The following is a 6,000-nucleotide window of genomic DNA, read 5'->3' on the forward strand; positions in this document are numbered from 1 at the left end:
TCGTACTTCAAGCAAAACCTCGACTTGGCGCAGAGGAATTCTGTTGTTAGCTCAGTTTTTAAAAACAAACTCTAAACCTGCCATTAATAAGGCATGTGCACTTTGAAAATATGTGGTCAGGTGATGGTAGATAAAGGCATTTGATGCATCCCCGAAGGTCTGTCTCTGGGTTCTTATAGTTCCAGCTGAGACGCTGTTCTGTTCCTGTTCCCGATCCTCAGGGCCTGTGTTCCAGTCCCATGACGAAGCCCTGCCTCATGGGAGATATGGCAGGGGGGCACCTGCTGTGTGTGTGTGTGTGTGTGTGTGTGTGTGTGTGTGTGTGTGTGTGAGAGTGTGTGTGTGTGTGTGAGTGAGGGAGTGTGTGAGTGAGTGTGAGTGTGTGAGTGTGTGAGTGAGTGTGTGTGAGTGAGTGTGTGTGTGAGTGAGTGAGTGTGTGTGCGTGGGAGTGTGAGTGAGTGTGTGTGTGAGTGAGTGTGTGTGTGTGTGAGTGTGTGAGTGAGTGTGTGTGAGTGTGTGTGTGTGTGTGTGAGTGAGTGTGTGTGTGAGTGTGTGTGTGTGTGTGAGTGAGTGTGATTGTGTGCGTTTGAGTGTGAGTGAGTGTGTGTGTGAGTGAGTGTGTGTGTGTGTGAGAGTGTGTGTGTGTGTGTGTGAGTGAGGGAGTGTGTGAGTGAGTGTGAGTGTGTGAGTGTGTGAGTGAGTGTGTGTGAGTGAGTGTGTGTGTGAGTGAGTGAGTGTGTGTGCGTGTGAGTGTGAGTGAGTGTGTGTGTGTGTGTGTGTGTGTGTGTGAGTGTGTGAGTGAGTGTGTGTGAGTGTGTGTGTGTGTGAGTGAGTGTGTGTGTGAGTGTGTGTGTGTGTGTGTGTGAGTGAGGGAGTGTGTGAGTGAGTGTGAGTGTGTGCGTGTGAGTGTGAGTGAGTGTGTGTGTGAGTGAGTGTGTGTGTGTGAGTGTATGTGTGAGTGAGTGAGTGTGTGTGCGTGTGTGTGCGTGTGAGTGTGTGTGTGTGAGTGTGTGAGTGAGTGTGTGTGAGTGTGTGTGTGTGTGTGAGGGAGTGAGTGTGAGTGTGTGTGAGTGAGTGTGTGTGAGTGTGTGTGTGAGTGAGTGAGTGTGTGAGTGTGTGTGTGTGTGTGAGGGAGTGTGTGTGTGTGTGTGTGTGTGTGAGTGTGTGTGTGTGTGTGAGTGTGTGTGAGTGTGAGTGTGTGTGTGAGGGAGTGTGTGTGTGTGTGAGTGTGTGAGTGTGTGTGTGAGTGAGTGTGTGTGAGTGTGAGTGTGTGTGTGTGTGTGAGTGTGTGTGTGAGTGTGTGTGAGTGTGAGTGTATAGCACCCTGGTTTGGGGCAGAGTGTTTCCCACACTAATGAAACATAGCGGTGGACAGCTTGTGCCAGAGCAGCTGGTGTCTCTAGGGTCAGAGGAGATGGAGAAGACTGCAGAATCAGCACACACACACACACACACACACACACACACACACACACACACACACATCCACATTTCTCCATCACCCCCCAACCGCAGTCTGACCCAGCTGTGTAGCAATTCCAGCAATGCTCCGTTTCCAAATTCCCCATTTGACACATAATTCCTTAATTCTCATCATAATTACCCGTGTTCAACCGCTCTTGGCCGAGGTTTGACCCATGTGGTAGCAGCAGTCGTACGGTACATTTCTGTCAACAACGAACAATGATCCCGATGAGGACCATTTCTAGTGAGGTTGAAACAGGGAGAAAGTGAGACAGTGAGTTAGTGAGTCAAACACAGAGTGAACAAGAGAGTGACTGAGTGATCAAGTGAGTGAGTGAGTTTGTGAGTTAATTATTGTGCGAACAAGTGAGTGAGTCAATGTGAGTGAGTCATTGTGTGAATCAGTGAATGGCAGAGTGAGTGAGATTAAAGGAGTGAGTGAGCGAGTTGTCTGCACTGAATACAGCCCTGCAGTAATGATCTCTCTGTGCTGATTCTGTGCTGCAGGAATAATGGAACATTGTCTTCTGCCAGAGCAGCTGGTGCTGTTCCCCCCTGCTAACACAAAACAACACATCCTGCACATTTCATCCACACACACATACGCACGCACACACACACACACACACACACACACACACACACACACACGCACACACACATACACACACAAGCTCACGCACACACAAACACATACGCACACAAACCTGCTCAGGAAAACCAACCGAGTACTTTTAACTCTGTAGTACATATAGACACTGAAAATCGAGCTAACTCTGTAAGAACCGATTCAAAAGAAGACATTTTGTAAGGGGCAGACACTGCTACACAGATGGGTGCTTTCCCCACTGAACCACTGAAGCTAACATGCTAACTAACTAACTAGCGCAGGAGGGGGTTAGCCACTGTCTGTTCACAGGGAAACATTTGTGGCATTTCAGCCGATGCTCATGGCTAGCTCGCGTTTTAACGCACAACGTCAACTTTCATTTACGTCCATACACATTCGCAAAATTAGCAGACGCGACATTTTCGCTCACAGCTGACATCTGGACACACAATTGGACAAACGCAGCGAACCACTTTGACTCGAGGGTAACGTCAACAGCGCCTCGCCCGGGGGGGTCGAGCCAGTGTCATGAGCCCAAACTGCAGAGCTCCTTACATGGAGTCCGGTCCGCTGACGGGGTTCAGCTGGCCCAATCTGAAATCGCATCACACGAGGCAGGGAAGGAGCGGGGGCTGATGGGTAATGCGGTTCTTATCTGACCTAAAAGGCGGCTGCGCTTGATTTAGTGCTGCAGGAGAAAAACATCTCCCGAGTTCAAGCCTGGAGAGTGGAGTGGGACCTTCTCCAGACAGTGTTTCCTGGACGCTGTCAGTGTCTCTCTAACTCAGGGGCAGTAGAGGGCCAAGGCCTCTGGGTAGAACGAAACTGGGATTTTTGGGGTGAGGTTCACCTTGAAATTGTGAAAACACACAACCTGCACCCCCTCCCCCCAAACAGGTGCATTAATAAACTTTAATCTTCTGGTTTTTTTTTGTCTCCATTTCAAATAGTCTGGTCCCGGTAAAATTAACTTCCTGTGACCACAGCATGCAGTCTGGTCTCGAGCCCACCCCCACGTCCCGCCGTAGTCCTACGGCGAGAACAACCAGGATGAGACGAAGACAAACACCGTCACGCTTCGACTAGCAGCCCTGATGTTTCACCGCATACAAACTGAGCCCAGTGTTTTATGGAGATTGGCAGCCGTCGGGAGAAGTTCACCGGTCTTCATCCCTGTTCTTTCTTACTGGAGCCTCGCTCTAAAGCCCAGGCAGGAATTAGGACTTTTCCAGCTCACCCCTTCAAACCACACTCGCCTCGGTTTTTCGCGTCTCTCAGAGATGCCTGGCTGCTGCCTGCCTGGAATTTTCCCCTGGCTTCCTGATAACATCTGAACTGAGCTTGATATTACAGAGACTCCGCGGTGACGTGGCCGTCTGTGTGCTTGCTGGTTAAGCATATCCACTTATCTGGCTTTTTATTTTTACATTTACTTTTATATCTGCCTTTTGACTTTTATATTTACTTTTATATCTGCCTTTTTACATTAACGTTGTTCAAAAAGAGGCTTGCCGTGTAATAGGAGGTTTACGGCACTGCATCTCTCATAAACATGAGCTCTTAGTTGAGGTCATCCCGAAGTTTACCCTTGGGGGGGTAAAAAGCAGCATCGTTGAACCTGTGTATGAGATGGCACCAGCGCTCTGGTCAAAATGGCCCCTCTCCCCTCCCCCCTCTCTCATAGCCATCTAGACTACATGACGCAAGTCCAGGGGCCTTGTGAACGAGGCTGGTCGCAGGGCTCGACGAGAGAGGAGTCCGGGAGTTATTGAACTGTCTGGCGCGCAGAAGGAACCGGAAGAAGTACAGCCAACGCGGCCTCTGGAAATTGCATTTTAAGCCAGCGGATCGCAAATCTGATTTTCTGATTTGCCAGCTCGTCGCAAGAAAGTCGAGCAGAAGGCCTTTCAGAGATTAGCATGGGGGGGGGGGGGGGGTCCTGAGCTACCCGGTCAATGAAGGGTCACACATTACAATACGGCTCATGAATTAGCATTAGCTACTGTCATTGTTGACATGAATGAATAATGTACAGGGCAGCCTGTAGCGTAGTAGTTAAGGTAAATGACTGGGACACGCAAGGTCGGTGGTTCTAATCCCAGTGTAGCCACAATAAGATCTGCACAGCCATTGGGCCCTTGAACAAGGCCCTTAACCCTGCATTGCTCCAGGGGAGGATTGTCTCCTGCTTAGTCTAATCAACTGTACGTCGCTCTGGATAAGAGTGTCTGCCAAATGCCAATAATGAAAAGTAATGTACAAATACATGAATTTAGCAAATGACCTTTACATTTGAGAATGTATTTGATAGCTACGAACTAATGTATTGGTCATATGAATATTTATACATTCGGAAACCATCCCATAGCTTAGTTAACCATTAACACTGACTGTTTGAAAACGAACGGAGTTCGTACCATGAATGAATGATGTACAAATACACTGACAAAGCTGTACAGATGACCTCTTCAGCAGTGTGCTGTGAGTGAACAACTATATTAGTTAATGCCAATTGATGTAATCTCATTGTAAAGTCTTACCCAATGAAGTGGACTATAGCAAATGATTCCTTTTGAAAGGGGTCAAGTGTTTTATTTACCTCATTAAAGGAGAGCTGTGCGCACCGTCTTCCTTTTGTATCGTTTGCTGTATTCGGACGGGTAGAAAGCAGAGAGGGCGACGATCAGGGAAACAATCGCAGGGAAGAAAGCGCCCTGGCGGGGATCGATTGGCTGCCATCTTCCACTCATTCTCTGATGGGCTCGCAGCTGAAATCAGTGAAGTCCTTAATGGCGAAATTGAAGACATCTGCTCGCTCGAAACTAATTGGTAGGCGTAAACTGAGAAGAGTTCAAAGACGAGGCGAAAGTTAATGAGGCAAAAGACGGTATTTTGTCAAAAAATCTGTTTCAGCGAAAAATGATAAAACGCATACGTGCTTTCGACAAGACCGGGGGGTGGAAAGTGAACGGGGTCAAAGCAAAGTCCTGCCATGCGTTTCTTCCACCCGTGAACTCCAACTCCAGAATCAGCCAGCTGATTTCACTAAATTGTTCTACGTCCTGGCTGAAGAATTGAGCTACTTTTCAGGCCAAGATACTGGGGAGGACTTTTACTTTCCGAACCTGAATTTTCCACCTCTCAAGTGCATTGTTACTCCCTGTCCGGAGCTGAGACCCGCCCAGCCAGTATCATTGGCTAACTGCGACAGACGGTCCTTTCAGAGTGGCTGGCTAACTTCAGACTCCAGCTGCAGTGAGTTACATTTTCAAAACAACTGGATTTTGTGGGCTAGTGATATCACCGCGCAGCTCGTAAATATGAATTCAAAATTGTCTATCCTGTACCTCTCCCCTATGAGCATTTGGCCTTTCGAGACATAGCCAATCATACGAACCAATCACGTCAGCTCAGTGAAGGAGGGCCAAAGGAGATTCAATCATGATTTAAGAGACACCGTGAGCCGTCCAATAAGAATATATATAAGCCTTTATTTGACAAGGAAGTCACGTTGAGATGAAAACCTCTTCTATAACAGAGACCTAGCCAAAAGATAGGGTCAAATAGCAGCATCACACAATCACAATCACAATCCCATTACAATACAGTACTATCCATAAGTATGTAGGTATATATATGAGTGCATTACAATACACACAGTATGACGGAACAAAACACATGGCAGTGAAATTAACTGTTTTACTTAAAACAACTGGGGCGGCACGGATGGTGCAGTGGGTAGCACTGCCGCCTCACAGCAAGGAGGTCCTGGGTTCGAATCCCCGTCGGCCGGGGCCTCTCTGTGTGGAGTTTGCATGTTCTCCCTGTGGGTTTCCTCCGGGTACTCCGGTTTCCTCCCACAGTCCAAAGACATGCAGGTTAGGCTGATTGGAGAGTCTAAATTGCCCATAGGTATGAGTGTGTGA

The sequence above is a fragment of the Conger conger genome, chromosome 19, assembly GCF_963514075.1.
Source record: "Conger conger chromosome 19, fConCon1.1, whole genome shotgun sequence".
Lineage (NCBI taxonomy): Eukaryota > Metazoa > Chordata > Actinopteri > Anguilliformes > Congridae > Conger > Conger conger.